This window comes from Nelumbo lutea, chromosome 1 (genome assembly GCF_056320005.1).
Source record: "Nelumbo lutea isolate HS-2025 chromosome 1, American lotus-T2T, whole genome shotgun sequence".
In the NCBI taxonomy this organism is placed as follows: domain Eukaryota; kingdom Viridiplantae; phylum Streptophyta; class Magnoliopsida; order Proteales; family Nelumbonaceae; genus Nelumbo; species Nelumbo lutea.
In genome coordinates, this window is record NC_142684.1 from 143,906,288 (window position 1) to 143,932,027 (window position 25,740).

Genomic DNA, 25,740 nt, shown 5'->3' on the forward strand with positions numbered 1-25,740 from the left:
CCATTCTGATTCCGACTGTGAACCAAATGGTCCCATAGTTGTTGGGGAAGCCACAAACTGGAGTTCACATTAGTGCCCCACAGAGCACATCTCTATGTGCATTGGGAACATCTCCCAAAGTTGTCATTAGAAGATGTTTCCAATACATAGATGGAATGTGCTGTGGGGCACCTGTGGGTACATTTTGTGGGGCAAAGATGTGAATTCCATAAACTGGTGAGAGGGAACCAATTCCCATGTACCATTGCAAAGCAAGGTAGTAAACTCCTTCTGCATAGCATTTTTCCACTTAGGGTCATTAATAGCCTTGATAAAGAAAGAGGGTTCAAAAAGTATGTCTAGGAGGATGTTTAGAAACCAAAAAATTTAGGGACATTTGGTTCATAGTCGAAATTGGAATTAGAATGGTCTATTTTTATAGTCTGTTTGGTTCAAATAGAAATGGAAATGAGAATTGGAATTAACAGGAATGAGATCTCATTCACAAGGAAGAGGGAGGGAATGGCCATTCCATCAAATGGGGTGACCATTCCACCAGGAATGGGAATGGGAATCCAATTTTATCCAACCAAACAATTAGAATCAAAATAGCCCATTCTGATTCCGATTCTAGACCCCTATTCCCACGACCATATGGGGCCTTAGTTTGGGCTTAAAAATTCCACTCTTAGTTCGAATCAGCAACGAATGAATGGGCTATGGTGGTAGTGCCTAGGCTGGAGGAGAGGAACGTGGATTAGGCAAAGCGATAGTCGTAGATGTGGCTGGGCCCGTAGACTTAGTGGTGGGTTCAAGTTGATGGGTAGGGCCCAAGTTAGGGGTTCAGTCAATGGAGAGCTGGTTTTGGGTGAGAGGCCCAAATGGGAATTGGTTGGGCTGCGTGAATGACCTAGCCCCAATCGGTTAATGGGGTTTGTATGGTGGAGGGTCAATAGTTAAGTTGAAGTATGCATGGTGGGTGCCCATAGCAAGGATAGGGGGTGGTCCAATGGGAGGACCAGTGGGATGGTCAACAACCGAGTTGGTGGATTGTTGGGCCAAGAAGGGAAAGGTCCTTTCACTAAACACAACATGCCTTGAATTAAAGAGATGTCAAAGCATTTGTACTCATGGCGGGCCCAACTGTAGCGTAGGAAAGCATGGAAAGCATTCATAGTCAAACATTTTGAGCCCTGATAGGTCTAGTTTAGTATTAACAAGAATTTCCCAAGGGGATTTATAGCCTAGGAGTGCTGTTGGTAATCTGTTAAGCAAATATATGGCCATAGTCAAACATTCATATGTAGGCTAGCATGAGAGTCGGCACACAATGCTATGATTTGAAGGCACGGAATTCTCCTCCACCATTTGTTTGAAGGGACTTAATAGAAGTGCCCAAAAAGTTCTCAACCATAGATTTAAAATTAATAAAATCCTGCAAAGCATCAAATTTAGCATGCAGAGCATAAATTCAAATGAATACATCAAAATCATTAATAAATGAAATGTAATAGTTGAGTCCATCAAACAAGGTCTTTGGTGCAAGTCCCCATAAATCAGCAAAAATCAAAAATAAAGGTTGTAACGAATAAGTCTTCCTAGCAATAAAAGTTAGTTTGTAACTTTTGCCTAACTAATAGGAAATACAAAAGGCTTAATGATTTATTAGAGGGTTGCAGTAATTTATTGTGAGAAATAACACGACGTACAATTGTTGGCGCTGGAAGGCCAAGCCTATAGTGTCATGTGTTAATTCAACACCATTCACCTACAAGAGCAAACCTAGAGCTCAACTGCGTGGGCCCTTTTGGGTCTAATTGGTCTAGACTATTGTTATTTAAACTGTAGAGGAGTATCTTCTTGGACTGATGATCCTTCACAACAAATAAATAATTCAACGGCTCGTCCTGGCCCAGCTTATTTTAAGTCGAGCTTGGACATAATTTTAAGCCCGCGGGCTTGGGACTAAAACACCAGGACCGACATTATTTCAGTCGAGTTTGGGCTTTTTCAAAAAATCCCGACCTGAGCTCGATTTGATAATATATATTATATAATAAAAGCATATTTTATTTAATAAAACTATATATATATATATATATATATTGTGTGTGTGTGTGTTCCTCTTCTATTTTTAAGTAATAATGAATCTTTTTTTTTGGGGGGGGGGGGTTTGAGGGCTTTTAATCAATGTTTTTGAACCGTCAACCTAAAAACTAGTGGCCAAAACGATTTCGATTCTAGGTCAGTTTTTAAAACCTTACTTTTAATATAAATAAAACACTTTTTATTAACTATAAAAAGAAAAAAATTGTTATCAAATTTCTGGTTGGACTTGAATTCGACTCAGGCTTTGGGCTTTATATGAGGCCAGGCTCAAGCTCAAGAACAAGGCCCGATAGTCAGCCAGGATTGGACTCGGGCTCGGGCCAGGATTGGGCTCGCCCCGTGAGCAAGTCAATATGTGGCACCCAAGTTAGGGTACCACATTAATAGTATTAGTAGAGGATGTTATGTAAGTTGCCTTGGAACCTTCTCTTTTCTTCTCATAGCGAAAATAACAATTGACAGTAGTATGATTCTTCTTCTTACAGATTTGACATGGACTTGTTGGTCGTTATTGAATAGAAGACTAGCCATTATTTGATCCTTTTGTTTTTCGTAATTATTTTGCAACTTTTATAGATTCATGACCATTTTGGGAGTTTTGATTTTGGATAGGGCTGTCAACGGGTTGGGTCTGAGGTTAGGTACAACCATTCTCAAACCGATTATTTATTACAACAAATTAAAATCACAAACCAAGAATTATCATGGTTAATAATCTGGTCTATTGGGTATATTGAAAACTATATTTGCTTATTTAAATAAAAGCATAAAATTTAAATGTTTATCATATAAAATTTATAAAAGTGATAGAAAAATATTAAATTATTTATAAACTAATAAATTAAACATATTTAACTAATATTATCTTTTTTATTATTTAACAAATTTATTATTTTAAACATAAAATATGATAAAAATTACAAGAAAATTAAGAAAATATTATATATTTAATAAAATAAATTGCTCTGGATCTGAATCAATTTGGGATAGGGAAGAAGTGTAACTGGCCCCATTATTTATGATGACAAAATCATGAAACTATAACTGTTATAATTGATTCAACCTGTTCAGGTCCATTACGTAAACCCGACCCATTTACAACCCTAATTTTGGATGGAACATGATTTTGAAGGCTGCATTTGTACTAAACAAATTCTATCCAAAACAAGTTTTAACATAACCATGCAAAGTTCATGATTTTGCAACATGGCATGCAATTCTTTAGTAGAGACTTAGAGTTCATCAAGTCAAGTACTAATGGAGGTCATGAAGGCCTTATAACCGGTCCTAACCCTAGTAGGATACAAAGGTTGAAATCATATTCAAGTACTAGTGCACCAGTGACAATTAGGCTGTTAGCCAAAGAGCGCTTGACTTTCTAAGGTAATGGTGATAGAGAAAGTGTACCTTTACAAAGATTTTGTAATTCAAAATGTAATTGCATTAACCAAACCCGAAATTTCGATTCAAGAGTTTTTTTCAATGTATTCCATAGGCTTGTTGGTGAAGAGCAATCGATAACTTGGCCTAGAGAAGCTTCAGTAAGAGTTAATAGAAGCCAGATAAGGAGTGCATCTTGTTTTCCCCATGCTACGAATGCTATATTTGTCAAACTGTATGAAGCTTTAGGGAGGGGGTCATCGTCAAGGCTAGAAACCTGAAGAGAGGAGCTCATGGGCATTCTGATGGGTTTTACACCAGTAAGATTGAGGCTTTGTAGAAGATCTTGCATGTACTTCCATTGTGAGAGGAATAGGCTAGATGGAGTGCGACTAACCTCAACACCGAGAAAATAATGAAGTCGGCGATGTCCTTGATAGAGAAATGAGAGCCCATTTGTGAGAGCAAGGAATATATAATGGTCTCATTGGATTCAGTAACGATAATGTCATCATCAACATATATGAGGACATAGATGATAGTACCGTCATGTGCATAGATAAAGAGTGAGGCATTGGATTTGAAGACCACGAAACCTTGCTCAATGAGAAAGGGTTGAAGTTTGAGTCCGCGTTCTGTGCACCGATGGGTTTACTGGACCCGTGAACCCACCAAGCACAACCGACCACACGTTCGGATCAAGATTCATAATGTTAATGGGCTTTGCACCATTAACATGGGATAACGGGTTCAACTGGCCACAAAAAGGCAAAAATATTCGGTTGTTTGAAAACCTCTCTCCACCGAACCCTACCCACACAACGACGACCATACAGTAGCGGCCGATCTGAACTTGGCACGGCCATCGGCGGCGAGAACTCTGGCGATACGTTTTTTGGCCTTCTTCTTCTTCTTCTCTTATAAATAATGAACAAACGTTTTTTGGCCCTAAAAAATGAACAAAACAGCAAAAAATCTAATAGAATGAGGGGAAAACAAAAATTACTAATAACGAAGATCATAATATAAAAAAGGAAAAAGTAGATTACCGGCAGAATTGCTGAATATAGCAACATTATCACCAAAAACCGGTTTGCAGAGACGCAATGAAGGGACTAGAGGAGCTCAGATAGAAGAAGAGTAAGGAGCAGTAAGTGTATTGTCTTTATTGAAGACGACACCCTTGAAACCCCTCCTCTGCAACTCAGCCCAATCGATCCAACTTATGTCTGGTACAGTAAGATGTGGAATAGCCAAATGCTGGTCCCTCGCCACCATCACTTTTGCTGCTGGTCCCAGGCTTATGATCGCTCTCTTCTTGTTCTCCTTTCTGGGTTTGGCTTCTTCGGCTTCTTTTATTGTCGGCGTTGGTGCTGGTGGTGACATTGTCGAGTGGGAGGCCGAGTACACTTCCTCTAAAAACCAGTTTTTAGTAGAACTGGTGCTCGACGTGGTGAGACACTTCTCGCTGCCAATGCCATGGTTGGATGAGAAAATGAGGAGTCTTGAACCGGCCCTGGTGGTGGTGGTTGGATTTAGAGCTGGAGCTACTACAAATTGGTTTCTGTGCCGAGTAGTGCAACGAATACAATTATGATGGGAGAATTGAGCGACTGAACTTATCTGCATTTCTGAACTTTCTTCGCCTGAAGAAACCCACCGTGTAAGGCTTCTGTTGAAAAGAGAAAACAGGAAGCCCTTGTAAGAAGAAGAAGAAGAAGAAGAAGAGTCCAAAAATTGCACCCTCGGAGTTATTGCCGACAATGGCCGCTGGTTTGTGTCACCGGTCGCCGGTGTGTGGTAGGGTTCGGTAGAGAGATTTTCAGATAACTGAATATTTTTGTCTTTTATGGCCGGTTGAACCGGTTATCCCATGTTAACGGTGCAAAGCCCGTTAACATTATGAATCTCGATCCCAGACGCGTGGTCGATTGTGGTTGGTGGGTTTACGCGTCCAGGAAACCCACCGGTGCACGGAACGGGACTCTTGAAGTTTGGAGTACGATGCATAAGGGGCCAGTTTAAGCCCATAAAGAAATCATCGAAACTTGCAAACATGGTGAGGTCGATTTGAATCAATAAAGACAATAGTTGATGCATGAACACTTATTCAAAGAGATCGTTATGTAGAAATGCATTTTATATATTTAATTGATGGAGAGGCCAGCCAAGGAGACAACAAGACTAATAATCACCCGGATAGAAGTTGGCTTAATAACAGGGTTGGCAAACCCTCCATCCTTTCCAAACCTTAAAGATATCTTAAGATAAACCCTAAGCAATCCTTTCCTTTTCGGTCTAAACCTAATAAAACTAAACTTAGTTCTAATGAGACTAAACCATCCCAACTGAATCAAACCAAACTGGCCTATCCCATTTGATTTAACAATAAAAAATAATAAAAAAAAACCTACATTAAAAATCGAACTCTCTTTCTTTTCCTCCCCTCTCCCTTACCACCGGACTCTCTCTCACACTCATTTTCTTTTCCCTCACAACCAACCTGAAACCGATCTTCTTCCTCCTCTCCTCTTCCAACAATCGAACTCTTCCCTCACTCGTCTCTTCTCCACCACACCCAACTACCAAACCCGAGCCTCCTCCTTCTCTCCACTACCGAACTCCTCCATCTCCCCCAACTCTTCTCCCTCTCTTCTTTCTCTGGACTTTTACCCTCGAAATCTCTCTTTCTCTCTAGACTCCTTCTTCCCTTCCATCTTCTCCATCCATTTCAGCCAGCTATCACAACAAGAAAACAGAGGAACTCAAAGAGAAGAAACCTCTCACCTAGATCATGTTAGGAGGAAGAAAGGAGAAAGAAGAAGATTATAAGAAGAAGAAAGAAAAGAGGAGACTCGGCTCAAATTTGCAATCCACCTTCCCAACAAGATCAGCATATCTTCTTATTTCACCACATCAAATTGGAAACATGTAGCTTGAGCCTCTCCCTCAAATATCATTCCTAACATCCCCAATATCTTCAAGGAAAAGCCACAAATAAGGTATTCGGTCCTAACCTTTTGGCCTAATTTACTACAGCTTTTTTTTTCTCTTGCTTGAGGGTTTCTTTCCCTTCGAATTTAAACTGCTACTTTCTCTTGTTTGATTTTTTTTCTTTTCTTTTCCAAGTATTAGCCAAATATTTGGTAGTTTTTTTTCTTGAGGAAAGGTTAGCATAACAGATCCGATTGTTGTTTCCCATCCTCTTAGTTCTTTTTTTTTTTTCTTTTTGTGTATGCGAATTATCCAAGCCGAATTTCTACATCATGCTATTTCCATTGTGTTTAATTTTTTTTTTTCGAGGATGATTAACATGGATATCCGATGCACTTTTTTGGTTCTATGTGTTTCCCAACCGTGTAACATATCCTTGCTATCCCCTAAGTTTTTTAGATTGTATTGAAGGCTTTTTTGTACTTAAGTTCGTTTTCTTTGTGTCAAATGTTTTAGCATAGGAAAATTTGCTTGTTTCTTATTTGAATTATTAATGTTTGTATGATTTAGATTTTATTTTCTTTGATGCATGCCACTCTTGAGTTCATTATGGAGAGATGTTCATGGGCGATAGTCTCCTTGAGACTTAATCTCTCTCTTCCCCTCAAGTAGGAACATGGAAGGCTTTGGATAAAGAAGGGGTGGTTGTGAATACAACCGTCCCTTTGCTCCTCTAAGAGCTTTCCAGGACCAAAAAGTGGGAGAGGAAGAGAAGGAGCCTCATGAGAGAGTATCGCCTTCATGGTAGGCTTTCATGGGACTAAAAGAAACCCTTAGGTTTCTTAGTTTTTATTGAAGTTGGCATCCACATGATAAGAAAGGGAGAGAGTGCCTAACACCTTCCCTCTCCCTCTCTTTGGTGACTAGAATCATGTCTTTGTCTTGAATTAGGAGTCGTTTTATTTCTCAAATTAGGGAGGCCCATCACTCCCTTCTTCTAGTTTTATTGATGGGTGGTGGCTCCTTTCATAGCCATGAGGTGATACCCAATTTCAATGGAATGTTCACAAAATGGCAACTCCACTAGGGATGGGAAGGTATGTGTATGCCATTCCCTTCTTCCCCTTGAGTGGGGAAGCACTCACATTCTTAGATTGTTAGTGGTCTTAGTTTTCTTTCTTGGATGCTGATTTCTTTTGGAATGATAATTGTTTTGGTTGCATGCATTTGGGTTGAATTCCTTTGAAGTAATAATGCTTAGGTTTATGTGCATATAAGTTTTTTTGGACTGTTAATGTCTAGGACTTCATGCTTATTAGCTATATTTCTAGGACTGTTAATAATTATGTAGGCATGCATGCAAATTAATTATTTAATACTTTTATATGATTAATTTGCATTTATAAAATCTGATTTTCTTGGGACTGTTAATGGTTAGATGACATTCACATAGGCTTAATTTTTAGGACTATTAAGAATTTCACTTGCATGCATATAAACTGTTTTTTTAGACTGTTAATAACTTGATTTGCATACACTTGGGCAGAATTCTTTGGGGCTGTTAATGGTTGTGAAGGCATGCATGTAAAATGAATTTTTAGGACTGTCAAAAGTCATATTCATGCACAAAACTGATTTGATTTTCTAGGACTGTTAATGTTTAGATTGGCCTTCATATAGGCTGAAATTTGCAGGACTGTTATGGGTTTTATTAGTATTTCCATAAGCTGAATTTCTTGGACTGTTAACAATTCTGTAGATAGGCATGTAAACTGAACCTTTTAGGGCTGATAAAAGCTTCACTTGCATGGTCCCAAAAAAAAATGATTTCTATTGAGACTGTTAATGCCTAGCACTCCATGCATATTAGCTGAATTTATAGGGCTGTAAATAGTTATGTAGGCATGCATATAAATTGATTTTTTTTTAGAAATTTTATAAGATTAATTTGCATTTACAAAATCTGATTTTTTTGGGACTGTTAATGATTAGATTGTCATGCATATAACCTGAAATTTCTTAGGACTGTTGATGGTTTTTTTAGTATTCATATAAGTTGAACTCTTGTCTTGTTAATACTTGTATTTGCATGCACGTAGATTCGATTCTTTGTGACTGTTGATGATTGGATTAATGTACAATAACCTGAAATTTTATGACTGTTAATGGATTTATTAACATTCACATAGGTTGACTTCTTATGGGCTGTTAATGCTAGGTTTTGCATGTACATATGTTAGTTCTTTTGGGGTTTGTTGATAGTTTAGTTTGTATGCATATAGGCTGAAATGTTTAGGATTGTTAATGGTTTTATTAGCATTTGTATAAGCTGAATTCTTGGTAGTTGTTAATGCTAGAGTTTCCATCCATGTAGGTTGGTCTCTTTTGGGATTATTGATGGTTAGAGTAGTGTACATATAAGTTGAAATTTTTAGGACTATTAATGGTTTTATTAGCATTCATATTAGCTGAAATCATGTGGGTTGTTAATTCTTAGGTTTCCACGTATGTTTGCTGATTTCTTTGGGATTGTGAATGGTTAGATAATGTATTTAGGCTGAAAATTTTAGGAATGTTAATGGTTTTACTTTCATGCACATAGTCTGAAAATTTTGCGTTGTTAATAGCTTTGTTTTCTTGCATGAAAAACTGATTTTTTATTTTTTGCACTGTTAATAGTCTTGTGTGCTTGCATGGAGGTGAAATTTTTTGGACTATTAATAAATTTGTTTGCTTGCATGAGAGCTGAAACTTCTTGAATTGCTAATAGCTTTGGTGACACACGTGAAGTCTGAAATTTCATGGGCTGTTTTGTTAGCATACATGATGGTTGATTTTTTTTTTTTTTATACTATTAATGGCTTGGTTTACATTCATATAGGCTGAAAATATTAGGGCTGTTGATAGCTTTACTTGCATGTGCTTAGGTTGAATAATTTGGAACGGTTAATTCTTAGCTTTACTTGTATAATATGATTCTTTCTTTGTAAAATCCTTTGCTTGAAAACATGGTTAACCAAGGGCTGAATTGATCACACATGTACTTAGTCCCCTAGAAAATATATTTTGGCTACATAGGACCAAAATAAACTAGGAAAATTGAATCAAGGGTAGCAAGTCTTGCTTTAGTAAATTTAGAGATGAGGGAAATAAGGGTAGCAAGTCTTGCTTTAGAATAATTCAATCAAGCATAGGAACCATAGCTCAATGTTTGGGAAAATAAATCATTAGACAATAATCCAACTCTTGGAAAGGTAATTAATTGTTAATTTGGTTTAAACAAGAGATTAGTTTAAGGTTTTGGGCATGACTTGTTTTTGTTAAAAATGTAAAAGAAGCAATAAAACAAAGGGGGTTTAAGGTAAGTTGGGCTTACTTTGATTTAAAAAAAAAAAAAGAATATGATCAATCTATGATTTTGGGAGATGTAATAGAAGTCCAATGCACTTTTTCCTTTGAGGTTGGGTGATGTAAAGTGCTTGGTATGAGGGGGGGTTAGTTCATGATAAGAGGCCTTGGAAGCTCTACATAACCAAATTCTTTCAGGCCTTGTTTGGAAGATGGATGTGATAGCAAACTAGATAGTTCAAAGTAGGGGCTTGGTTAAGGTATGGGGTAGAATGTGTGTAAATATAAAATCATGTTAAATAAATTTTAATTTAGTCAAGATTAATTCTTTAGGGTTTCCAAAAAAATACTAAAACTATAAAACAAAAAATTCGGAAAAAAGTCAACAAAAAAAGTAAAGGGGTAAGGGGGTCATAGCAAAACCTAGGCCCAAGCCCATATCCCCTTAGTTCGCCCAACTAAAGTCTTAGCTAAACCCATGGCCTCTTAGTACCCTAAACCCACTTCCCATTGCCACTAGCATCTAGCTAGAACCAGCCTTAGCCCCATTGCAACTTAGAGCCCCACCTTAGTTCCAAGCTCATCACAAACCTAAGTCCAACTTGACCTTGGCCATATAGGCCAAGGAAACCCTACTCCAAGCCTATTCCAACCTCATCCCAACTCGGCCAAAGCCACATAGGCCATGTGCTAATCCAAGCCCATTCCCACTTCAGCCTAGGCTATAGAGGCCAAGCAAAACCTAGTCCAAGCCTATTATAGCCCAAACCCGATTCAACTATGTCCATGTAGTTCAGGAAAAACCCAGTTCAGCTTAGAACAAGCCTAGTCCAAGCCCATTTCTGCTTAGAATTAAGCCTAATCCAAATCCATTAACAAATAGGCCTAGGCTCAAGTCCATTTCAGATTAGAGGCCCAAGGCCAATTAGGCTTAGGCCCAAGCCCACTTAGCCTTTGTGTCTAACTAAGCCTAGACCCAAGTCTATAGCCACCTTCAAGCCTAACTGAGTGCAAGCCCAAGTTGACTTAGGCCCAATCCTTTTCTATCCTAGGATCCACTCAGCTCTAAGCCCAAACAAACTTAGACCCAAGCCCATTCCAGCCTACAGCCCAAACAAGCTTGGACCCAGGCCCATTTCAGCATAGAGCCCACACAACTTAGACCCAAACCCATTCCAACCTTGGGACAAAACAAGCTTAATCCTAAGCCCACTCCAGCATAGAGCCCAAACAAGCTTAGGCCCAAATCCCTTTAAGCTTAGAACCCACACAGCTTAGATCCAATGTCATTCCAACTTAGCACCATACAAACTTAATCCTAAAGCCCATTCCAGTCTGGAGCCCAAGCAAGCTTAGTCCCAATCTCATTTTAGCCTAGTGTCCACACAACTTAGATCTGGGCCTATCTTAGACCAACACCCAAACAAGTCATACCAAGCCCAACTTAACCTAGAATCCAAGCAAGCCTAGACCCAAACCTATCCTAACCTAAGCCCAATTCAGTCCTAAATCCAAACAACCTTAGACCCAAGCCCATCTCAATTTAGCACCAATACAAGTTAGATCATGACCCATCACTTATATCCATGACCTAGGGCCCATGACCCATATCCTTGACCAAGACCTAGGACCCATAACCTATTACCCATATCCAGGAATCAAGGCTCCTTACTCATTACTCATATCCAAGATCCATGACATAATACCTAGATCCATGGCACATGACCCACAACCCATGTCTAGGACCGATAACCCATTACCCATATCTAGGACACAAGACCTATGATCCATATCCATGACGTAGATCCCATAACCAATGACTCATATCCATATCCATTACCCATAAACCATAACCCATATCCACCATCAATGACTTGTAACCCAGATCCAATGCCCATGACCCTTACCCGAATTAGAACCATGTCGAAATTGACCTACCTAGGCCTACCTTAACCTAGCCCTTCTACCCCTAATAATAAACATTAATGTGTTTGATATCTGTAGACATGTTGGTTGTTTCTTATATGATTTGACATGTATATGCTTGTGTGTGCTTTTTTTTTCCTTTATTTCTTTTGTACATTTACATGCATTGCATATCATCTTAGAATGCTAGGAACCTATTGTCCTATAAGTGGGGGCCAATACACAGGCCATTGGGACTTGACACCCAATGGCCCTTGTGAAAAGCTTTCAACCAGTCACCAACATTAGAAGCCCATCCAATGGGTGGAGCTTTAAAGATTGGCGATCGTGTTGAAACCTTCAGTCTAAGTGTCAAACCCAACCTTCATGCATTGCATATTGATTGTTCCTTTGCATGTTTTTACTTTATTTATTTATTTTTTTAGAGGAGCCCAAATTAAAATAAAAGTTCAAAATAAAAAAAAAGGAAAAGAAAATAAAGTTAAAATGAATCTTCATCTTCGAAGTCTTGCTTGCACCCAATCCTAGTTGGCCTTAGGAAACATAATCAATTACACATATCTAAATTAAAATCCTAGACCTAAATCTAAATCCACCCCCATACCTAGATCCCGAATCCAAACCCAGACCTAGATGCTAGCTCCATGACCCAATCCTAGATGCTAGACCGTGCACAACCTTAGATCCATACATAGATTCAAACCTATACCCAGATTTAGATCCAAACTCAGACAAAATGTTAGATCCATGACCCAGACCTAAATCCATATCTAAATCTAAACTTTAACCTAGATTCAAACCCATCTCTAGATCTAAACCCAAATCTTAGATCCAAACCCAAACTCAAGCCTTGATCCAGATGTAAACCCAAATGCTAAATATTTAGTTGGATCCAATCCCAAACCTAGATCCAGAATTAGATCAAAATTGCAGACCCCTATGAAAACCCAAACTAAGACCTAGACTTAGACAAACATACAAATCCAAATCCAGCCCTAAACCTAGATCTAGACTTGGAACTAGATTGTAGACATCTGTACAGACATAAACTTAAACCTAGAACCGGACATAGATGCAAATCCAAACCTAGTCCTAAAACCATATCCAAACTACATCTCGACCCAAACCTAGATCCAGACTTAGACCTAGATTGCAGATGCCTATGTAGACTCGATGCTAGATCTAGATCTTAGGCCCATCACCTAGATACTAAGGCTATCTCCTAAACCCATGACTCAATATAAACCTTGATCAAAACCTAGATATAGATTCCACATACCTATACTTGTCCAAAATGCATATACTGATGTAAACCCATACCCAAATTTAAAAGCCTAGATCCCTATCACTTATACCTACACAGGTCCAAACCTACATCCAAACCTAGATCAAAACACGCATCTAGGTCTAGACCTAGACCCCATATCCATGAGCTAAACCCCTTAGAACTAGAACCTAAGCCCAACCTATGACCCTGATCCAATCTATGATCCAAACCTAGACTACCAACTCCAACCCTATGCCCAAATCCAACCTATGATCTTAACCCAAACCGGAACCAACTCCATAACCCATTATGGCCAAGCCATTCCTTTTTTCCCTAGTCCAAATTGGTCAGCCCTTAACTTGTACCAAACATGTTTATATAGCTCACCTGGCCCATATCCTTGCAAATCTCTTTTGAATTCTGCCCCATGGGCCAACAAAAATCAACTTCAAACAAACATCCTACATCTTAGGGAACCAAAATCCGTCCAACTAGCCTATCAGTAGCACCAATAACCTTAACCTCAGCTAGCATAACTCAACCCTCTAGAACCCAACCCAATGCACTTAAGGCCAATGGAGCCCACACCAATTTAACCCAATTGCACCTCATTGAAGCCCAACCTACTCAACCCTACTAAGTCTTTTAGAATTAAAGTGGGCTGACCTGACCCAACTGACCAGAGTCTAAACTAAGTCCACCTAATCCACTTGAACCTTTAGAACAAACCAGACTAACCCAAGCTTGACCTATTCAACCCATTTCAACCAGCCTAACCAACCTACTTAGAAACAACCCATTTAGGCTTATCGTCCTAAATTGAACCAAGCTTACCTAGACCAATTAGAATCGACCCCTAAACCAATTAGAATTGCTTATGCATAGGTTCGATCCATCATTCTGCATCTTAGAGCCAGAACTAACTCCACATAAGTTCAGCCCACCCTCCCACACCTTAGAGCTCACTTATAGGTCCATTCCATCTAGACTTCCTACAACATAGAGGCAACCTCCAACACCCATTCACCCTCAACCTAAAACCTACCTTATAGTCACCTTCTTACACCCAAACCCAGGGTGCATGAAAGATCCACTAAAAAAATCAAAACGGTGGCAAAAAAGTCTAAAAAGAAAAAAAAATGGACAAAAACAAGCCAAAAAAAGGATCAAGTAACAAAAAATAATAAATAAAGAGAAAAATAAAAGAAAACAACCTCCATTAACATTTTGAATGTAAAGCATCTTTAGAAGAAATGGAAAAATCTTTAAAAGAACTAATCAAAATCACCAATCAAATAAAGAAAGTAGTTAGAACTACGATTGGTCTAGTTCCTTTCAAGGGGTACATAGGCAGCTTGAGCAGTGGAGCTTGGGTGCGACTCAAATAAAAAATAAAAAAAAAAAGAGAAAAAGGGGAAGAATAAGTACTAAAAAAGGAAAATAAAAATGGGAAAGTTATAGATAAAGAATCAAGCTAAACTTTCTTTTAAGAAAATCGATCATTGGTCAATTGGTCCTCAAGGCCATCCCCTTCCACTTTGTCCAACTTTAGCCTTGTGATTGATTACTCATTCTTCCTTTTTGTGGTTTCCCCAACAAAAGCATTGTTGCTAATAGTACTGATAGGCCTATGACCCATCAAGAATTTGAAGAGCTCCAGCAAATAGTAAGTTTGTTGATGGTTATGGTCGACTGGCTCATTTCACAGATGGGGGCAAACCCATTTCCCCTACACTAGGCACCACCATAGTCTCATGGCCCTGCATCCTCCATTCCACCTTCACAAGTAATACCCCCAACATCTACTATGTCACTATCCTTAACACCTCTACCACATTTGCCACCATCTCAAACATTAGCAACCTCTTCCACTCGACCAAGGCCACGGGATAAACCATCTGCAAAAAAAAAGGTATTCTCCCCACTGCCATGTCCTCCTTCCCAATTGTTGCCCATCTTCCTTCAAAAGGGCTATATTCGATTACAGGCTTGGAGGCCGCCACCTGAGCCAAAGCCTAAGTATTATGATGAAAATTCCATTTGCACTTACCATCGAGGACCTAGACATGATATCGACGACTGTTGGCAATTGAAGTTCATGATCCAGTGCCTCATTGATGATGGAAAATTCAAGCCTGATTTGGAGATTCCGGATGTTGTGCCGACTTTTCCAAAGAGGCTTCTTTGTTATATTTTTTTATTATCATTTCCTACTTTGTTTTGACTTTTTTCTTATGCAAACCATTGCAATCATTCTTTTGAATTAATGAAGGTAGTCACTTTGTTTTTTTTGTTCTAGACTATCTTTCGATCTTAATACTTATTTGCAATGGGTTAGTAGGTCAATTAGGCTGAATCAACTTCAAAGGCAAAGGAGTGTTAGCATTCTTCTAGGATGGTTTACAATCAAAGCCTTAGCTAGACCATGGACTTGCAATAAGTCCCAAGGGTAGGCCCTCGCTAAATGTTGGTTGTTAATCACGAACCTACATATAGCATTGCTTCATACGAAGGGGTACTCTTATTGTGCCAAAACTGCCGTTGGGAGTGCTAAACGTCTATCCAGAAAACGCTTTATAACCCTAGATGGGAATCACAAGTCTAAGCCCATTAAGAGAAAACACGTTCTAAGCTAGCACTGGTAGGAATGGCAACAAGGTGGGTTTGGGGTGGGGCACCCCCTCCCCGTCCCCACCCCCTCCCCGTCCCCGCCCTGAAGTCACAATACCTTGCCCCGTACTCGCCCTGTTCCCGGTAGTAGAGTGGGTCCGGGGCGGGGCATCCATTCCCCATCGGGGACGGGGAATCCCCGAATTTTCCCCACTCCAAGGCAATTTTTTAAAAAATATCTATTTTATGGACAATTTATACATAGGATATAGGAATTTGGGGGTATTTTAGAATTGAATTATAATACTTTAGGGATAATTCAAAAATAAAATTATGGGATCCTAGGATTTTAAAAATTTAGGGAAAACTTAAAGATATTTTAAATATCAATATTAAACCTAGATACATTTTACTAATTTACCTTTAGGTTTGGGGCAAGTTCGGGGAATTATATACAAAACCCGCCCCTGCCCCGTACCTGGTTCAAGGAAAAATTATTTTCCCCCTCTCCGCCTCGTCCTTGTTTAGGGTCGGGGAAAACCCACCCCATTCGGGACAGGGCGGGGCGAGGTGGGGCGGGGCCCCGGTTTTATTTGGAAATTGCCATCCTTAAGCATAGGGTGAGACATCGTTAAAACCTGTTACTTTTCTAATCAATCAAAAGAAAGGACTGGAGACCATCCTCACTCGTTCAATTCCTCACTTGACCCCACCACCTCTATTATCGCTAGTTAACTCATTAGTCCAATCAAATAGACATTTCTTTTGGTAAGCCAAACCAAATTCCTTGAAATGCACTTCTCAATGGCTAAGAAAATAATTCAGAAATTCAAAAGAGAGAAAAAAGGAGAAGAGTATCTCCTAAACCAAATCTATTGTCAAGCGAACACATGTATAGTTCAGCATGTATTCCCTTTATATGTGTCATCCAATCGACAAGGAAATGAAGGGAGGCCATCCTTGGCTGTTTGCCTCGTCTAATACCTTTAACCTCATAATGTTGCAAAGTATTTCCACCAATTCCCTTTTTGAGCCTCTACATCAACTTTTGCTTAACCAAACATCTCTAAACAGGTGAATGTCAAAAGTTGAGGGTACCCATGCAGTTGTAGAAAAGAAAAGGAAGTAATGAAAGAAAAATTTTGAGTAGATACCTCTTTAAAAAGAAAGAGTTAAATCTAGAAAATTTGAATGTGGCTCAGAACAATGGAGAAATGATGAAGGAATTAGGAGGAATTAAAAGAAAAAGTTAGAAAATTTTGGGGTATACTTAATGGTCTCACCAGTCCTCATCATTGACATTTACTTAGTGGTTCGAACTTCTTGGCTCCCATATACACTTCATCCTAACCAAAAGTCCTCATCAATTAGTAAGAGAGCGTGACATATATTGATGGAAAATGTGGAGAGCATGTTCCATCATTGAGGCTACAAAAGGAGATAATGAAAAAAAAAAGAAAAGAAAAAGGAGTGCATCTTCCCATAATGGTCCTAATTAGTAATTCGATCAGTCAACTTAAGCAGCTTTCGGGCCTATGTATCCTTCATTTATTAGCCTCATCCCAAGCCATGTTTCATTCCAAATAAATAAGTCATCATCGATCTTCGAGAAATTAGCATTTCAACATCAAAAAAACCTTTTTCGGCTAGCAGCGAACAAACCCAGTTAAAGAAGTATATCATCAACTTTGATTCCCAGTTTGGGTTCAATCCACAACCATCTCCATCAACCATGCCAGTTCACCAAACCAAACTAGGGTAGTCCTTCATCAAAATATCACTTCCCATTAATCGCATCCGCTCACCATTACAAATCAGGGTAGATCCCTTTATTAAAACCCCATTCATATCAACCCTAGCCACCTTTTTACCCAAACTAGGGTACACCCTGGTCACTGAAGCATCTTTCCCATCGACCCCATTAATTTACCCATCTGAACTGGGGTAACCTCCTTTGACATAAATGATTTCCAGATTAACAATTTAATATTTCAAAAGCCTACCCCTGATGCTCTCAAGGCATTGATTGTCACCTTCCAAAAAGGACTTGGTCACTCTTACTGCATCTAGGTTTGGTGTAATGCCTAAGGACTTATCTGCTTTGTTGCAAGTTAGTATTGGTGGCATCTTCACCACTTCTCTTGTATGTTACCCTTTTTGCCTACCATTTCTTTGTTCAATCTTGAAATCAAGCAAAAAATAAAAAATAAAGAATGAAGCAAAGAGAAGAAGATCAAGTAAAAAAGAAAAGAAAAGAAGAGGAAAATGACAAGAATCCTTTGTGACAAGCATTACATAGTTCTTAAGCATAAAAACGATAAAGGAAAATTCTAGTCATTCATCATTGTCACCAAAAGGCTAGGGTTTTTGTTCACCCAAGATTCAGGTGTCAATCACAAAGAAAAAGTTCTCCAAAGTCCCCAAGACACTAAGCTATCAGGAGAAAAAAAATATTTTGCTCAAGTAGCACAAAATTCTCATTCAGCACGGATTTTACTCAAAATACCCAAATTTGCACTCAACCTAGATTTTGCTCAGATTGCACAGAATTACTTAGATGTTTTTATCAGACTACCCAAATTTTGCTCAGATTACACAAAATTTACTCAGATGCTTTTACTCAAAATACCTAGATTTGCACTCAACACATATTTTGCTCAAATTGCATAGAATTTACTTAGATGGTTTTGCCCAGATTACCCAGGTTTTACTCAGACACCTTTGCTCACATAGAATAGGTTTTTTTTCGTTAAGCACAGTTTTACTCAGATTACCCAGATTTTACTCAAGCACCTTTGCTCACATAGCATAGGTTTTTCATTCAGCTCAGATTGCATAGAATTACTCAAATGCTTTTACTTAAACTACCCAAATTTTGCTTAGATATGCTCAGATTACACAGAATTTACTTAGAATACCCAGATTTGCACTCAACACAGATGTTGCTCAAATTTGCTCAAATTTGCTCAAATTGCATAGAATTTACTCAGATGGTTTTACTCAAATTACCTAGATTTTACTCAAACACATTTGCTCACATAGCATAGATTTTTCATTCAGCACAGATTTACTCAGATTACCCAAATTTTACTCATACATCTTTGCTCACATAGCATAAGTTTTTTCATTCAACATGGTTTTACTCAAATTTACTCAGATTGCATGGATTTTACTTAAACACCTTTACTCACATAGCATAGGTTTTTCATTTAGCACAAATTTTACTCAAATACCTATGCTCATATAGCAATGGTTTTTCATTCAGCATTGATTTCACTCAGACACCTTTGCTCGGATAGCAATAGTTTTTTTCATTCAGCACAAATTTTACTTAGACACCTTTGCTCAGATAGCAATTGCCTTTTTTCATTCAGCGTAGATTTTACTCAAACAACAACGGTTTCAGCAAAGATTTTACCTAGACACCTTTGCTTAGATACCAATGGTTTTTCATTCAGTTTCACTCATATTTACTTAGAATGCACATGTTTTACTCAAACACCTTTGCTCATATATCAATGGTTTTTTTCATTCAACATAGACCTTACTTAGACACCTTTACTTAGATAGCAGTAGTTTTTCATTCAGTTTCACTTAGATCTACTCAGAAAGCACAAAATTTACATTAATCAAATAGAGCAAATTAACCTTCTCAAGCTCCTTATTTATCAAATATGTCAACTCGGCCTTATTGTTAGCACCCAATTTTTTCTCGGTCCCTTCACCCTACCTCATTGTATTCCCCTTTTGCACTTCAAAAACTTGAAACAAAATTAGAACAATTCGAGACTTTCCAAATCCTCCTTTGACACAATCCACAAGACATATAAGAACATTGATCAGGCATCATTCCCAGACTTGAAAAACTATAACTTAGTTACACATCAATTTTCATAACTAAACTCTAAGGATCCATCGTTCATCACACCAACTTCGCTTCTAATGGCTCTGATCTACATGATATCTAAATTCCAACTCCTCCAAAATCAAATCCAGCATATCCATTACCTCAAGACCATTAAGAAACAATCAACTAGTGAATCCCACCACAAATCTACAACCAACCACAAAGACATCAAGATCGAATTCTGATGGCCCTGAATGATTACCAAGATCAACCATATTTTTCTCATATCAGAACCACCCACCTTAATCATCCCCTTAATTCATACCTACCCACCAAATTGTAGCTCAAAATTCACTTGTTTGACCCCTCATCAAACCTAGGTCCTATTTTAACAAATCTCATTAATTAGAGATTACCATCCATCATCCCAACTTCATGTGGCAAATTAGACATTACCACTATGTTCGAAGACTCCAAAAAACCTAACATTTCAAATCTCATGATCAAACACATCCATTTGACCATTGAAAAATAAGATTCAATTTCAAGCCCTCTCGATTGATTGGTAAACCATAAGCTAAGGCCATGATCTGAACTAAATCAATCAATCTACACTTTTAATCAAAGATCCATCACTTCAATTAGATTTGGTATGATCAAAAGTGCTAACCCACCAAATTTCATCCCAAAATTCCCCGTTTAACCCTTCATCAAATAAAGATTATGTTTTAGCAAATCTCGTTGATCTGAATTTGTCAGTCATAGATCTCAATCATCCTGACCCCATTTGCCCGATCAAATCTCACCACTATGTTCAGAGATCCAAAAAACCCCAAGATGCCAAATTTCAAGACCAGACTCATTCATTTGATCGTTAAACTAGAAAGATACAATTTTGATGCACCAGATTAAATTGCCATATCATCTGGCCCAACTTGAAGCATTAAAAGGGTGATGGCTGATGTCAAACCCATTCTTAATCCCTTAAAACACCTGGACCAATGAATTTGAGCCTAATAAGCTTAAAATTTAAAAAATGCGAAACGGACCCCTACTTAAGACCAAGAAAAGACAAAATAGCTTTAAAAAATTCATCAAAATTACATTTTCTGCCAATGTTAGTCCCAAATACGGGACTGCAACGTTTGGCATGCCCAAGCTCCCATTAGATGCACAAAACCTGTGACAACCACCCCTAAATCGAAGAAAATGTTTTATCAAACAGGAAAGCTTGACTGAACATCCATTTCTTTGAATAAATCTTTACCTATTTTTGTGAAAAACTCTGTTAAATCCTATGCACTGTAGTTAGGCAAATTTTAGACCCATTGCCCTCCCTTTTCTCTATAAATAGAAGCCCAACTCAAGCTTGAAGAAAAGGGGAGGGGACTAAGAGGCAGAAACCCAAGGGGAACTAAAGGAAGGAAACCTAAGAGAGGTCCATAGAGAGAGAGAGTGAGAGAGAGAGAGAGATATGAGAGTTTCCCAACTCCTGTAAAACACTCAGTTTGCTTGAAAACCCCAAAATCCTTGAAGCCAAGCTCAAGCCTCATTCCCTATTTTCCAAACTCAAGACTAGAGACACCCAACCTAGTTCTTGCCTTGCTTAAGTTTCATTTGAAATCCTTTTAATTGTTGGAAATATTGTTTCAAGGTCATACACGAAAGGTAAGCCTCTCATTCCACCGTATCTTTGCTTTTAATTTAGTTTCGAGTTGCTTAAAGCCCTGAAATCTTGGGAAACTTGCCTTCCCAACTTCCTTCGGATTTGAGAAAAAGAGGTAGAGAGACAAGGGTCTTAGGGAAACTAGTACCTAAGACCTGATAGCATCACCTCAAATCGAATCTAGGCGAAGTTTGGAACATTTTTACCAGATTTCAGGAGCTTTGAACAATCTTGTTAGTTCGTGTTTTGCCAAAATTTGAGCCTGAAAAACCCTCATTTTGGGATACTAAAGCAGCTTGGAGAGAGAGGTGCCTAATACCTTCCTTCTCCCAATTCTTAGAACCTGAAATCTCTTGGCTGTGTACCTTTCCCATGGAAAATGGAGTCACTATCAAAGACTTAGTTCGATTTTTCACAGTTGAAAATGAGGGCCCATTTCCTCTAAAAAATGGGTGGTGACTCCAAATCCTTTGAGCCGACCATGAGCTTTTTGAAGCTCACACTTGTCAAACACTACACTAATCAAATAGAGAAAATTAACATTGTCAAGCTCTTCAATCAATAAATAGGTCAATTCGACCTTAGCCAACACTATATTCATCAAATAGAGCAAATCGACCTTGTTGAGCTCTTCATTCACTAAATAAGTCAAATCAACTTTCTCGAGTCCCTTCATTAATCAAACACATTAACTCGACCCTGTCGAGCTATTTGTATTACCAAACCAAGCGGCATAAACTTGTTGGGACCCTCGTTGACCTCTTTCATGCTTTGCATCAATCATTCGAACATAACAATGCATCAAGTGGAAATAAACTTTGGCCCTTCAAGCTTTCTCATGTTTTCAAAATGTTTTTCCACCATTCACATACGCTTTATTCCATTCCCCAAAGATGCACCATTCCATAGGGGATAAGCAGGTGTACAAAAATAAACCCGGCTTTTTGATCAATGCTACTTTTAAGAGAATGATTCTCAAAGTCCCTTGCAAAAATCCTCTCGTGCTTCTCTTTGTCTTTGTTGTTCCCTATCTCGCTACCTCACAACAAAGAGGGGTAGCTGTCAACACTCAATTTTTGCTCGGTCCCCTCTCTAACCCACTTTTCACACTCCAAATGCCCAATCAGACCTTACCAACATTTTTAGAATATGCCAAAACCCAAGAAAACTAAATTTCAACTCTATAGCCTTAAGTCCACCATCAAATCCACAAGATTCCCTTTCGGTGGTCCTAATTGTGCCACACCACCACACTTGTTACCCAATCAGACTCTATCACATGAAGCAAATCTGTTTATCATCCAATCACACCAAATTTCAACCTTAAATTTCTTGATTTCTCCATTTATCCATCAAAGATTTCATTTCAATGAATTTGATCACGACACTTCTCAAATAAAAATCCTACGATCCACAAGTCCTCAATACAATCAAACGGTCACAACGGCCTCATAATTCAAATCCATGCCACTCCACCAAAGTCAAACTTAAAAATTCACTTATTTACCGATCCATCAACCCAAGATTCCATTTCAAGCCCTCTTATTATCCAAAATATTCATAACATAGATCCTCATGATTCCCACACCGCTAAAGCCATTGCACACTTCCATTAGACTCTAAGGGCCACAGGATACCCACCACCCAAATTCCAGATCCAAAAGTCCCCATTTTTCCCTTTATATGCAAAGATTCCAAATCAACCATTCTCATTGCTCGTTACACTCAAAATCTTAGATCTCCATTACGACAACTCTCCCAAGATGCCCAAATTCTTCTAAAACCTCCATCAGACCCCTGATCAATTGTCCACCAAAATTTAGGCCCAAAATGACCATTGTACCCTTCATCCAAAAAGATTTCAAATTGACGATCCTCATTAGTTGTCACTCTCCAAATCCAATATCTTTATCTAGGCTCATCATCTAAGACCTCCAAAACCTACCAAAACCTTTATCAACTTCTCGATCAACCATTCGTTCAACTTTAGACCTCAAAATGTTCATTATGTCCATTATCCAAAAAGATTCTAAACCGACTATTCTCCAAAATCTTAGATCTCGATTACGACAACTCCCCCAAGATGCCCAAATCCTCCTAAAACCTTCATCAAACCCCTGTGTCCATCAAATTTTAGGACCAAAATGACTATTTTGCCCTTCATCCAAAAAGATTTCAAACTGACGATCATCATCAGCCGCCACTCTCTAAATCCAAGTTCATATAAGCACATCATCTAAGACCCCCAAAACCTCCATCAACTTCCCAATCAACCATCCGTACAACTTTAGACCTCAAAATGTCCATTTTGCCCTTAATCCAAAAAGATTCCAAACCGATGATCCTCATTGGTTGCTACTATTAAAATTTTACATATGCATCACGACAACTCCCTCGAGACACAAATCTTCCTAAAACCTCCATCAAACCCTGATCGACCATCCACCAAATTTCATACCTTAAAATAACCATTTTGCCCTTCAATTAAAAAGATTCTAAATCGACAATCCTTATTGGTCGTTACTTCTCAAATCCAGGATTTCAATCAAGATACACTATCCAGGATTCCAAACTGCATTGAAAACCTCATCAACCTTTTGATCAACCATCTGTCACATTTTAGACCTTAAAATGACCATTTTAACCTTCACTTAAAAAGATTCCACATGAACCATCCTCACTGCCTGATACTCTCTAATTTCAAAATATCCATTGTCATGCATCATCCGACACCTTTAAACCCCATCAAAGCCCCTTGATTGACAATCCAACAAATTTTAGACCCTAAACTAACCATTTTACACCTAGACCACGCCATCACCTTCCTAAACACTTGGATAAACCCTCATTCATTTTTAGACCAAAATGACCATTTTACCCTTCTACCAAGAAAAATACCGATCAAAGCCCCTTGGTTGAATCTAACAAATTTTAGACCCTAAACTGACCATTTTACACCTAGACCACCCCATCATTGCCCTTTTCGATCACCTTAGAACCCCTTGGAAAATCTTGTTGCAAAATTTTCCAATTTACCCCTTCATCTACAATGATTCCAATTCATGTGATCTCATTATTCAAGATAAACCATAACATCTTCAGTTTTAATCGCAACCCTTGAATCCTACACATCATACCCCCTTTTCATTGTAAAAACACCTTCTATTTTTTCATTTAAGTCCCTGCACATTTCTAAAAATCATCAAAAACCCTCTATCTACCCTAAATGCAATCTTACATATAGATTTAAATCCCCCTTGCTTCTCTACCCTAGGATTGACCTAATCATCATTTAGCACTCCCCAAACCCAAATTTCTAAAACCTCAGTTACCCCCTCTCTCCATGCCCTCTCAAAAGAATTTGGCCATGCTATTTTGATTTTAAATTTTAAATTTCAACTTTGAAATCCCTTCTTCTAAAGATTAAAGCAAAGGAGACAAGGGAGAGCAAATCAAGGGGAGCTCTCCCTAACCAATTAAATTCGATTTAGGAGGAGGAGCCAATGAAGAAAAAAATGAAAAAGGAAAAAAATGAGGAAACTCTAGGAACCTTTCCACCCTTAGATTAGCATCAAAGCAAATCGGTCCAAGCCTAATTAAACTAACTAACCCTTCCCTTTTCAGTCCAAGCCTAATTAAACTAAACCTAACTTAGTTCTAATGAGACTAAACCATCCCAATTGAACCAAACCAAATCGGTCCTACCCCATTCGATTTAACAATAAACAAATAAGAAAAAAAAAAGAAAAAAAAAACTAGAATAAAAATCAAACTCTCTTTCTTTTCCTCCCCTCTCTCTCACCACCGGACTCTCTCTTTCTCACTCATTTTCTTCTCCCTCACAAACCAACCTGAAACTGATCTTCTTCCTTCTCTCCTATTCCAGCAATCAAACTCTCCTCTCACTAGTCTCTTATCCTGGACACCCAACAACCAAGCCCGGGCCTCCTCCTTCTCTCAACTACCGAACTCATCCATCTCCCCCAACTCTTCTCCCTCTCTTCTTTCTCTAGACTTTTACCACCGAAATATCTCTCTCTCTAGAATCCTTACCTTCCATCTCCATCCATTTCAACCAGCTATCACAACAAGAAAACAAAGGAACGCAAAGAGAAGAAACCTATCACCTGGATCGTATTAGAAGGAAGAAGGGAGAAAGAAGAAGAAAGAAAAGAGGAGACTCGGCTCAAGTTTGCAATCCACTTTCCCAACAAGATCAGCATATCTTCTTCTTTCTCCTCATCAAATAGGAAACCTGTAGCCTTAGCCTCTCCCTCAAATATCATTCCTAACATCCCCAATATCTTGAAGGAAAAGCCACAAATAAGGTATTCAGTCCTAACCTTTTGGCCTAATTTACTACAACTTTTTTTTTTATTATTCTCTTGCTTAAGGGTTTCTTTCCCTTTGAATTTAAATTGCTATTTTCTCTTGTTTGATTTTTTTTCTTTTCTTTTCTAATTTTTCATTTTGTTTTTTTTCTGCCTAGGAAAGTATTAGCCAAATATTTGGTAGTTTTTTTTTCTTGAGGAAAGGTTAGCATAACAAATCCAATTGTTGTTTCCCATCCTCTTAGTTCTTTTCTTTTTCTTTTTGTGTATGCTAAAGTTTCCAAGCCAAATTTCTACATTGTGCTATTTCCATTGTGTTTTTTTTTTTTTTGTTCGAGGATAA

The 25,740-nt window shown here is 38.4% G+C and overlaps 2 long non-coding RNA genes across 2 annotated transcripts in view; both read left to right on the plus strand.

Annotated features, from left to right (window-relative positions):
• Positions 1-2,354: 2,354 nt before the first annotated feature.
• LOC148878089 (uncharacterized) lies at positions 2,355-2,626 on the plus strand. The gene is made up of 2 exons (XR_016100460.1): positions 2,355-2,494; positions 2,574-2,626. It is a non-coding gene; the product is annotated as an uncharacterized LOC148878089 (long non-coding RNA).
• Positions 2,627-5,603: 2,977 nt separating this feature from the next.
• LOC148878090 (uncharacterized) overlaps positions 5,604-25,740 on the plus strand; it is a 40,016-nt gene continuing 19,879 nt past the window's right edge. The window contains exon 1 of the long non-coding RNA XR_016100457.1: positions 5,604-25,394. This is a non-coding gene — a long non-coding RNA (uncharacterized LOC148878090). The remainder of the gene's footprint in view (positions 25,395-25,740) is intronic.